We start from the raw sequence: 12,485 nt of genomic DNA, 5'->3' as shown, positions 1-12,485 counted from the left end.
GGAAGGCCTAGCTCCCATCTCCCAGCCTTAATGCCAATACTGTGCTTTGTAATCCCTCCTGGAGCAGCCCAAGCCCACGATTAATCCAGGCTTAACAGCTCTTGGATGCCCACTTGTTACACTGAGAATATTCAAGAAGGCAAGGAGTTTGTGTGCATGGACACAAGGCAATTTAGGAAGTTTCACTGTGCAAGATTGAAGGTGCATCCCCATTCCCCTGATTTGCAGCACAAGTGGAGGAGCAGGAGTTGGGTTACTTGTCATTTTTAGCAGCTACATGATGCAAAAATGGGGAGCATTAGTGAATTATGGGTGAATTTAGACTGACCGGCTATATGCACCGGCAATGGAAACGGCAGGTGACCCTGTGCTGAATTTTTAGACCTATTTCCCAAGCCAGAAAGGACTTTGAAGGGCTTTCTCTCTCCACAGTATCATTTTTAAACCATTTAACGTTAATGTTAACATGTCTAGCAATAGAATATTCTGACTTCAAGCAAACATCCAGTGGCAATCTGGACAGGACGCAGGAGCAGGTCTTTCCGTGCTTCAATTTGCAGGGAAAAAAAAAGAAGGAAGGGGGAAAATGAGCCTTGTGCTGGATTTGCTACACAAAAATCACCGCTCAGCAACACTGACAGCACTGCTGGGAATTACACATCATCAGCATCCCAGGGTAGAGCAGCTGCTCTTCCAAGGAATTCACTGAAATTCCTTTAAAACTGGCTTAATTTGTATGAGTTTCACCTCCCAGCGATGTAGCCACGTACTGGAGCAGGATCTCCACTGGTACCCAACATGCAACAGACCTCACCTTTCATTAACAGATGCAATAATTAACATATCGGACAAATTTCCAGTGCTAAATATTCTCCAAAATATTTTAACTGTCCATCACAGTTCTGCTTTTCCATAGCATAAAGGGTTTGTGTTATAGCTTGAGAATTAGGTTAAAATAAAGCTTTTTACATTCACATTAAGCCATGACCCAGAGAAGGCAGCAGGGTTTTACCTGAGTAATTGTCTGGGGATTCTGTATGACACCTGAGATGTAATAATAAAAATATATTAAAAAACAAACAAACAAACAAAACAAAACAAAACAACAAAAAACCCCCAACAATAATTTATTATTATATGTAATTATGGACATCTATAACACCAGCAATGCAGATCTGTTTTTGAATATATGCATATAGATATATTGCTATTACATAGATTATTACAGGACATATAAATATATACAAATCTGGACTTCTTTGTGTCACCTGCAAAGCAGGTTTTCCTTTGTGTGTATATTTTATTATACTATTATTACATTAGATATACTAATATAACAAATATTATTATAAATGTTATTTTGAACTTCTCTGACACCTGCAGTGCAGGTTGGGGTGTGCATATATATGTAATTACATTACTATTACATATATATTATAGCAGATATTATAATATACATATATTATTTTGCACTTGCATGTCACACTTGCAATGAAGATTTGTGTGTGTATTCATATAATTAATATTATATTACATATATTATTATTAGAGGGGATACTAGCATGTTTTATTATTATTACTACAGGAGATATTAATGTATATTATTATATGAGTTGTTGTTGTTAGTTATCTATTGATTTGATTTTGATATGACACCTGCAATGCAGATTTCTACCTGCTTGTGTATGAAGTGTCCCAAAACTTCCAAAATCCCATGGCACGTTTTCCTCTCGCTCTTACTTGGAGAAACTTAAATGAGCTGCTCATTATAATTCTCCCTGGATAGCACACGCTGGTGCTGGCCATGGCCCCGACGAGCAGCGAGGCTTTTGCAGGCTGATTGTGTGCGTTCATCCACTCCCGATTATCGGCTCCGGGGAAAAGCGCGGAGCAGGGGAAATCGAGCGATCCGCAACGCGACGGACAAAACAAAGAGACAGCAGCGAAACGCCAGAAAACAACTCCCAGGTCGGGTTTGGCAGCAGGCTGGGATTAGATCACTGCGAATCCTGGCTTAAGGAAAGCTCCAGCATGAATTTCCTGACTAAGGTAAAAAAGCCTGGCTCAAATTTATGACCTGCTGGCAAGGTTACCTCTATCCCAGAGGCCTCCAAATACCAGGAACACTCTGGCCCAGAAATGCAGAGTTCAGCCTAATAATTCAAACACATTCCTCCGAGCATCGCCAGCTCCGCGGCCGTAGCCTTGGAGATATAGACAAACTCCAATGCTTCCAACTCCACATTTTTCAGAGCCTTAAACTAAACCAGAAAAGTGTATTTCCAAAGTTTGCAAAGTTCCCTTTCAATGAAGAAGTAGATATGAGCCTTGTAGAGAAGGTTGTTTTAAGGAGACAACACCAAATCTTCCCCATCTCCATCAGCTGGAAACCACTCTACCTGTATTTGCTGAACAACAAAAAAAATATTGTATGTTCTGCTCTTCAGGACTATTTTCCGAATCACCTTGACTGAAGGATAATTCAATTTGTAGATATAAAAAGAAAACTCTCAACTGAACCCCACAATCTCCCACAGGAGAGACTCAGGACTACTCCTTATACCTATCAGCCTCTATGGAGAATATTTGGAATCCTGAGAAAGCACTAATTCTTCAAAAAAGGATTTTGTGTTATAAAATCTGCTTTGTCTCTTTTTCTTTTGATTCTTCATTTATTTCTTTTCTATTTCTTCTCCAAGCATATCAGATGTTTTGCTGAAATCTGGATCTGCTCTGCTTTGGAAAGCACTCAAGCAACAAATATTTAGGAGACAGCTCCCACCCATCCCACCACACCAAAACTTTGCTCCCCAACCTGTTGTTTCTCAAAAAAATATTTTGATTTCCTCGATGATAAACCAAATTAAGTATTGGATGTGTTGGATGTGAGCATTTTTACCCGGAGGCTTTCATTCTCCTTTGGTATCCTTCACAGAGATCCTTGGCCAAGATTTTTCTCCCAATTAAAAACCTTAAGTAAATCTGCCTGTTTTGGGACAATCAGTAAATCTTTGGTCTCTACCCCAAAGTCACTGCACAGGAATTGCGTTCTTTTGCTCTTATTTCCTCCTTTCAAATGAGAATAGTGCGGATCTGGACAACACTGGCAAAAAAAACCTTAGACTTTTTAAATTACATTATGGGCAGAAATTGCTCAACTTTTCCTTTTTTTAATATATATATGTTCCATAACTATAAATAATGTTTTTCATAACAGCCAACAATCCTGATTCATCTTGTGCTGTGCTAAATTTTTTATTATTTTGACTCAATCAATATTGCAACATCTTTTCCTCTATTCAGGCTTTCCTTATGGCCGTAGGTAGTCAAGCTGACCCCAAAAACACCCAGTTAGACTTATCAGATGAAGATTGTGCCAGTCTAGGAGATCCCTGAGCTACAGTTGCCTGCAAGAGGTGGGTCTAGCAGGCAAGTCTCATCCTGCCCTGCCTCGTGTCCTCGCAGGGCTGGGCTGAGGCAAAGCCTTCACCTCTTTCAGCGCAGGGATCCTTGTGGGACAGGAGGAAGACCTCGCTCTCCAAGGCTCTTCACTACAAAACAGGAGGGGCTCCCCTTCAGTGCAAGGCTGCACGGGAGCAGGGAGCTCTGGTGGGACACCAACCGCCCAGGGAGAGAAAGCTTTGTTAACTCGCTGATGCAACATGGGCATAACTTGGATTTTATACCTTATATGTTAAAATAAATGATCTGCAAAAGATCTCCACTGTTTTAAACTCTTCAGATTCTGCTTGTCCTTTCATCTTCCCTATCGCAGCCTCTGCCTGGAGAAGTCTAAATCCCCAATCACGGTGACAAAGCAAAAGGCTCAACTGTCTGGCACGACGTTTATCCCTCATCCATCTCAATTAAGGGAATAGAGGGGAGCTGCAATCTGCTGCTGCCGTTAAGGCAGATCCCTTCCGCAAACATGGCAAACAATGATTTTATTTGCCTACCCTGAATTGCTGCCGTGAGCCCCACGAGACTTGTGCAACGTGGGGTTGGGAGAGGATCGTTCCACCGCCCTCCGCTGAGCTTTAACTTAACCTCTACGTAATATTTAACCTTAAACACCAAACGCATCGGAGCAGCTCCCTGCCTCTGCCTCCCTGAAGTGCCTTACTTCTTTTAACTGATTCCTCTTGGATTTGGCAAAGCCATTGGGGCAAATCAGGAGGCACTTGGCTAAACTTCTTCATATCCATCAGATGTTGAAACAACGAAACGCAATCCACATGCTGTAGAAGCGGTGGACAACAACGCCCATCCCAGCAATTCCTGGGTTGAGGCATTTTCAGTGACACGACCCTAAACGATGACCATCGTCGCACTCCTCAGTGAACGCATTGACTTCTCTATTCCCACAGGAATCATATGGGGAAAGCAGATGTACACACTGCATCACTGCAGAGCTGTAGCTATCACAGAATCATGGAATCACTGAGGTTGGAAAAGACCTCTGAGATCATCAAATCCAACCTGTGACCAATCACCACCTTGTCAACCAGACCAGAGCACAGAGTGCCATGTCCCGTCATTCCTTAAACACCTTCAGGGTTGGGGACTCCACCCCATTCCTGGGCAGCCCATTCCAGTGCCTAATCGCCCCTTCTGTGAAGAAATTCTTCCTGATGTCCAACCTGAACCTCCCTTGAGGCAGCTTAAGGCAGTGTCCTCTTGTCCTGTCCCTTGTTTCCTGGGAGTACAGCCCAACACCCACCCAGCTCCACCCTCCTGTCAGGGAGTTGTGGAGAGTGGAGCAGGTCCAGCAGAGGCTGCGGAGATAAGGAAGGGCCTGGAGCATCCCCGTGCCCAGGACAGGCTGAGGGAGCCGGGGTTGCTCAGCCTCGAGAGGAGCCCCAGCTGAGAGGGGCCCTCAGCCCTGGGTGTCCCTGGCTGCAGGGAGGGCTCAGGGCAGGGCCCGGGCTCTGCTCCGGGGCCCGGCAGCGGCACCAGAGCCACGGGCAGGGCCTGAGCCCAGGAAGTTCCACCTGGACATGAGGAAGAACTTTTTCACTGTGCAGTGATCGAGCACTGGAACAGATTGTCCAGAGAGGGTGTGGAGTCTCCCTCACTGGAGATATTCCAGAGCTGTCTGGACACAATCCTGTGCCTTGTGCTCTGGGATGGCCCTGCCTGAGCAGGGAGGCGGGACCAGGTGACCACTGTGGTCCCTCCCATAACTAACAACACTTTCTCTGTCTCCCCACTTTATAAAATAAGTGACAATAACAATTTCTTGTTACAAATAGCAACTCCTGCCCATAAATAAGAAGGGAGGACCTCTCTCCCTTGAAGACACGGAGGACACAGTCAGAAAATTGTATCTGCTCCCTTGGGATACAATTTCTGAGCTCTGTAGGACACCTCCTCATCGGGCAGTCGGGAGAGGGATTGGCTCCCGGGGTGGCAAACCCAAATGCTCTTCCAAAGGTGTTCAGGGGACAGCACTCACATTCCAGGCCTGGAAAAGCCATGGGGATGGCAGAAACTGTTAAAAAGCCCGAATTTGCCAGCTGCTACCTCCGGAGCTGGGTGTAGTCCCTGTCCTACAAAGGCTCCTTGTTCCCAGGTTCTTGTGTTCCCCACCAAGGGCTGCAGCACAGCACCCACCTGGCACCCACCCAGCACCCAGCCCAGCGTGTCAAATCCAATACAGGCTCCCCAACCACGAGAAAAGTCAAAAGGGTCTCAGTAAATGCTCCTGAAAACCAAAAAAATCTGTATTTTGACTGGGAGAAGGGGGGAGGGGGGAAAGAAACAAAATCCCTACTAAGGCATTAACTTCTCACTCCGTGACTAGAAAAACACGGTGCTGTACTAACTATGCACATTAGGGATAAAAAGTCCTTGTCTTGGTTATTAAGTCTTCATGGAAGCCTTACTGAACAGTAGCAACACGATCTTCCATCGAAAACATTGTTTGTCAAAGTGCTACGTTATAGTTACAGCATTTGATAAATAGAGAGAAAAAGGGAAAAATAAGGTGTCAGAAAATGGGCCCTTCCTTCACGTTTTGTTAAATGTGCACCTTGATATTCAAGTTTTACCGAAAAAGCTGAATACAAACCCAAATAACAGACACACTGGTGGAATAAGACAGAGAAAGGTATTTTAAAAATGGTATTAAGAAAGTAAATTTTTCTCTAATACCATATAATGCTGAGCATCATCTGGGTTGGCATGAACACGTGGTCCCTGCCAGGGTCAGACTCAGGGTTATATTGTATAGACACATAAATATTTATAGAATCTGGATAGCCAGAGATCCTGATACATAGGGGTCCATAAAGCCTGGCTATCTAGGGGTCCATAAAGTCAGGATATCTTGCAAGGTGAGCACTCCACCCAGCAAGGGCAGGGTTTATTTGGCATTTCCCTCCTGGAAACAAAATAGCTCGTAATTCTTAAGGGTGGAGGAAAAGCAGCTTCACGTAAACCTGCTTTAATAACAAATCCATCTCCCCACTCGCAGGGTAGAAACATCCATTTTTGTCATTCAAGTGCAATAATCTGGACTTTGGAGTAATGAAATATTTGCTGAAGATAGCAAGTAATGAAAAATAATAACAATATTAGACCCAGGCACTGATACAGCCCATCTGGATATGGCAGGAAGACTCTACAGTGAAAATATTGAATAATTCAGCATCAGAAAAAGGGATGAACAAGACGCTATTTGATACAGAGCCTGAAACTGTAAAACCTCCCCAGCTGAAGAATCCCAGCATTTTGCAAGCGCTGGTGAAAAGCAGTTGGTGCCTGAGCCTTGCTGTGGGAGTCCTTTGTGTCAGGCCTGCACGAATTCTTCCCACATTAGGCATCAGCTGGATAATCTCAGTGTGCTGCTCCCTCTCTAACCTTTCCAGGCACTAGGGAGGCAAGAATGCAAAGGGAAAAAACCCTGGCTGCTGCGTTCACACCTACACCAAACTGAGATGGCAGAGCAGTGGCAATTGCACATATCATAGGTTAAAAATGATCAAAAGTGAGTAATGAGCAGAAGAATAAATCTTCCCTCTCCCCTTCATAAAAATCTATTTTTTTTAATATAAAACTTCTAGAGCCACAAAATACAACCCAATTACTCAAAAATCAGCGTACTGGAAACTGAACGTTGTGAACATTGTAATCAGAGAATCTATTTCTTTTGTAAAGTCTATTTTAATGGAATTTGGTTGCCTCCCAATAATACTGTTCCAAGCAGGGGGTAAAAATGTAAATATACTTAAATTTTATCCCCCATTAATACTGTTTCAAGCAGGAATAGGGGGAAAAAAGAGAATATTGTCAAAGTTTACATCCCATTAGCACTGTTCCAGGTAAAAATATGAATATGGCCTGTTTGCAAATGTCGTTTCTCACAGGCAAATAATGGCACCCTAATTCGTATAGGAATGGAGTATCCCCTTATCCTGGCTCCACAGTACAGGAGCGAAGAGGGCGGGATCTGCCAGAGGAGCTGGGTCCTACCTGGGATAACTCCAGGTCTGGCACATGCAGGGGAAGCAGTGGAGGCTGTGTGCACAGGGAGCTTTGGCCCCTCCATGTTGTCCAACGCTGCCCGAACCTACTGGAAGTCCAGGACACGCCTGATCATTCCAGTTAATTGATTTTTTTAACTCGACTCAATGGCTCTTTGTTTGGCTCTGGAAACATTCAGCAGCATCCCCTGCAATTCTGGCAGCGTGGAGTCGTTCTGCTCACACCTCGCAGGGCCACAGCTCCAGCTGCTGCTGCCAGGGCTGAATTCAGCTGGGAGGATGCTGGGCATTAGCACATAGTCCTGGAAAACAACCTTCAATATCTTCTAGATGCTGCCTGCATTTTCCTCTAACAACCCCATCATCAGGATTAAAGAAACAAGAAAAATAAAGGCTTTCAGCTTCCCAGACCTTCAGGTGGCAACTCTGACTTCCCCACACAAGCAAAGCACACACATTGTGCAATATTGCTCCAGAAACCAAAAAGCAACTCCAGCTGCTGTTCCTAAGGTTCCTGTGCAAACCACCACCACTGGGAATGCAAATAGCGGGGCCATCTCTACAGAAAGCTCTCTGCATTTCTTTCCAAAGCAATTCAAGCAATCAATTCCTTTTTTTTTTCTGGCAGAGATGCTGCAGATGCACATCAGCTGTGAAGGGCAGCAGCAGCTCCCCTTGGCCACTGCCTGTACTCCGAGGCCTCTCCCAGGAACACAGCTCTTGGCTTTTATTTTTTTTAAAGCAACTGAGAGATCCCCACTGGGATGTTTGAAAAGGCAAATAAACAGCTGCTCAGACACCACATCTGCTGTGTGTAGCTGCCATGGCTGTTTTCCTGTGACGAACGAGATGCTGAGAAAGGGACCGATGATAAAATCATCTGGTGCAGACTCCTTTAGACCAAGGCTCATCCAGTACCTGTCTGAGGACCTTTGGGCATACCTGAGCCAGGGAGGAATTTCCTACTTTTGCAGTTTTATGGAGAACTGAAAAAGAAATTAGCAAGATGTAATAAATTAACTTGCATTCAGAGCTCCCCAGAAGGCTGAGGCATGGTTCAGGAGGATGGAGAAGGATGCTCACAGGCTGCACCATGCACCGGCACAGGGTGATGATCCCATCCGCATCCCACCTCTAAGGGTTACAGTCTATGAAAACGAGCTGGGATTCCAACATAAAGCTCATCAGGATGTTTCTAGCTAATCTAATTAAAGAGAAAATAGGGTTTTAAAACGCCGTTCCAAGTTCACATCAACAAGTTCCCTAGGTGAGGGATAAAATATCCCTGCAGGGATAAAGCACAGTTCTCCAGGTAGAGCATGAATTGAAACACGGCATGACTTGGATCGGAAGGGAACTTCAAAGGTCATCTAATCCAAGCCCCTGCCCTGGGCAGGAACACCTTCCACTAGACCTGGTTGTGCAACCTCTCCAAGCTACCTTGAACGCCTCCAGGGATAGGGCACCCACATCTTTTCCAGCGTGAAGAAATTTTTCCAACCTAAACTTCCCCTGGCACAGCTTGAGGCCATTTCCTCTCCTCCTGTCCCCGTTCCCTGGGAGCAGAGCCCGACCCTCCCGGCTGCCCCCTCCTGTCAGGGACTTGTGCAGAGCCACAAGGTCCCCCCTGAGCCTCCTTTGCTCCAGCCTGAGCCCCTTTCCCAGCTCCCTCAGCCGCTCCTGGTGCTCCAGACCCTTCCCTGGACACCCTCCAGCCCCTCAATATCTTGTTGAGGTGTGGCACTCTGGGTTCCTGATGAAGCACCAAGCTGAGCAAAAGTTTTCACCTCAGGTATTGCATGGAGTCAGTCAGAACCAGAATGGAACTGCAGCACGTGGAACTCTTCCTCAATTAACTACACAAAATTATGGATTTTGAGAAGCTCAGTCTTGAAATTAAAGAGCCAGAGTGCAAGTTCTTATAGGGAAAAATGTGCTTTATAAGAAAATGGGGGGAAATAGAGGAAAAATATAAAGAAAATCACCTGGTTTTAAAACAATTGGAATCTTGTTATTGGAAAAATTAGTATGGTATTTAAGGAATATAATTTATGACAAATAATATATGAATATGCAAATATTTTAAAATATCATTTATCACCAAAAGAAGCATATTGCAACCATTCCAAGGAGCACCACTACAGCAAAATTTTCCTATTAAATCCCAGTGGAGAAAAAAGAAAATCCATAGAATTTACATCAAATACACTTTAAAAGGACATGCCTGGTCTCAGTACACGTCTCAAACTATGTGCAACTAGTGGATGATGTCACCGTGTTTAGAGGGCAGTAACAGCTTGTCTTGACAGCCGTCCCCAAAAGTCCAATTTGGACAAGACTCAGGAATCTCATGCCACAAAAAAAAATCCCGAACAATAGCCTGAAGCTGTTCAAGAAAGGTAAATTAGGAAAACAGAGAAGCTGCAGGAAAAAAAAAAAATCTTAATTTTGCTCTGCTTCCTCTCCTGCCATGTGAGCATGACAGCAAAGGCATTCCCAGGAACAGGAGGTTCCATGCACTTGTCCTGCCAGAGACACTTTTCAAGCAGAGAAAGAGATCAGTGGGTCCAAGTGAACTGTTGGTTGCTCCGTTCCCTAAGTCAGAAGTCGCAGCACAAAGAGCTGTGTCGCTGCCTCTGAAAGACAAACCTGAGCTGAACACAATCTGATCTTAAATATGCAAAGGGAAAGCAAAGAGATTGCAGAAGGTGTCCGGAGGAGAGAAGAAGAACAAAGGAAAAGAAGAAAAAAACCCCCAAAAGTTTGGCATCTAAACTTCCAGAGTTTATTCAGTTTATTCCAACCACAACCCAAAAGGTCAAATCTGCAAACAGTTTGCAGGGTAACACTACCCAAAGCTCTGCTCTGAAGATCCCTTTCTTGGGAAATTCTAGGAAGAGAAGGAAAAGCAGAAATATACTACATTAAAAAATTAAACTCATGTTTATCTTTATCTTCCAGGCTGCCTGATTTGTGACTATTTGGGACCGGTGCTGGCAGAGCAGAAGAAATTCTGGATTACCCCACTTTCTTCAAGAGGCCTGGAAGCAGACAAAGCACAACAGCAGCCGTCCAGCTGCTGGAGAGAAGGAATGCAAACTTCTGTTCCAACAGCAAAAAAAATATAACAGATATGATTCAGGATTTTTTCCCCCTCAAAAACAGCTGCAGATCTTGCAAAAGGAAAACAAAAGGCTGGAGTGCATCTCTGCCCTTCACCTCATCCCAACACACACAACTCGCCAGGACACCGGGGCTTTGAGCAACCTCATCTAGTGGAAAGGGAACCAAGGAGAGAAACTACAAAGGTGCTTTTTAAAGGAAAAAAAGATTGAAAATTAGGAAGGAATTGTTCCCTGTGAGGGTGGTGAGGCCCTGGCACAGGGTGCCCAGAGAAGTTGTGGCTGCCCCTGGATCCCTGGAAGTGTTCCAGGCCAGGCTGGACAGTGGGGCTTGGAGCAACCTGGGACAGAGGAAGGTGTCCCTGCCCATGGCAGGGGGTGGAATGGGATGGTCCCTCCCAACCCAAACCATTCTGTGAATGGTCCCCAGAAGAAGTGAGTGGCCACCACCAGGTCAGGATTCCCAGTAAACCATTTGTGCTGCCTCTCTCCATTCAAGAGCCAAGCAAGTAGAGAACCTATTCCTGAGAAAAGTAGAATCTATGGAAAAAAACCAATTCCTCAAACTTCCTTCTACCTTCCCTTTTGGAGATCTCTCTCTCCACCTCTGCAAATCTAACCTAGACAGAGATGCTCCCTCTGACACTGCTAAAGAGAACTATAAAATGACCGTGGTCCAACATGACACATTAAGCATCATACCAAAAACTAAACAGCACAGAGGTGTTTCAAATAAGTAACAGGACTGCAGGTGGAATAACAGGATCGGAGGTGGAATGCAATAGTTTTCATACTGGTTTTCTGAAATTAATGTGGTCACCAACGTGGGTCACCGCAGTAACCACCATTAATTGCAGACTACAGGAGCCTGGTCTGATGTTTTCTCAACCTCAGCAAGAAACAGGTCCATAAGCTCTTGGATAACAACAGGAGAAACAGTGGTGAGTGTCAGGACAGGGAGTCCACCTGCTCGCGTGCTTTAAGAAAATTAACAGCTTCCTGCACACTGTCCCAAATAAAAAGACCTTTTAATTTCTTTACCTTCTGTTTGTCCCACAGCTTTGCTGCTTGTCAGGGCAAAGCCCATCCCAAAGTACTATAATCATTGGCTAACTCCAGACTAAATTAGCTCAGCCCATTCCACCTGATGTGAAACACAAATAAAAACCTTTTGGCTTTGCAAAATGAAGCTGTTTGCTCATCCTTTGTTCAAGCACTAGTCCTTCCTCTGATTCCCAGTTTTCTGCTGCTAGCTGAGGCTGACCCAAGTCCTCAGACTCGTTAATGGAATAGAGGCACAGAGAGTAGGTACCTTTGTCTACAGCTGTCAAAGCATCCCTTTCAAAATAGAAAACAGATCACCAAGAATATGGGTTGGAGGGGAGGGGAGGGGGAGGGGAGGGGAGGGGGGGGAGGGGAGGGGAGGGGAGGGGAGGGGAGGGGAGGAGGCACCAAACCACCTCAGCGCAAGGACAATGGCATGGCTGAAGCTGACACATCACCCATGTGCAGATGGGCTTTAACCAGAAAAATTTCTAACCAGCAAAGCTGGCAATTCCAAGAAAAACCATCTCAAAGACTATGGAGCAAACTCAAGACAAATTAATTAACTAAGCTGGTATCCCAGAGTATCTTCAGAGTTTCATACCGGAAAATCTATGGCCCAGTTCATCTAATCTCTAATACACATAAAGAGTCCTCATAAAGTAAGTAAAATGTGGCCAAATCAAGCAGCCATGGTTAGAAAACCCAATTTTGACCATGAAAGTTACCTTTGATTTCTTCCCCAGCTCAAAGAAGCTGAGTGCACAGAAACTCCATAAATACAACATTATCAATACACTGTGTGCAATGAATTCTCTTTTCAATGTACTAGAAA

The 12,485-nt window shown here is 44.7% G+C and overlaps 1 protein-coding gene across 13 annotated transcripts in view; it reads right to left on the bottom strand.

Annotated features, from left to right (window-relative positions):
- The window catches only part of MYO9A (myosin IXA), a 175,677-nt gene that overhangs the window by 130,480 nt on the left and 32,712 nt on the right, over positions 1-12,485 (bottom strand). The window lies entirely within an intron of this gene.

Source organism: Corvus cornix, chromosome 10 (genome assembly GCF_000738735.6).
Source record: "Corvus cornix cornix isolate S_Up_H32 chromosome 10, ASM73873v5, whole genome shotgun sequence".
NCBI lineage: Eukaryota > Metazoa > Chordata > Aves > Passeriformes > Corvidae > Corvus > Corvus cornix.
Note: the sequence above shows the minus strand (reverse complement) of the source record. Positions and strands in the feature narration are given on the sequence as shown.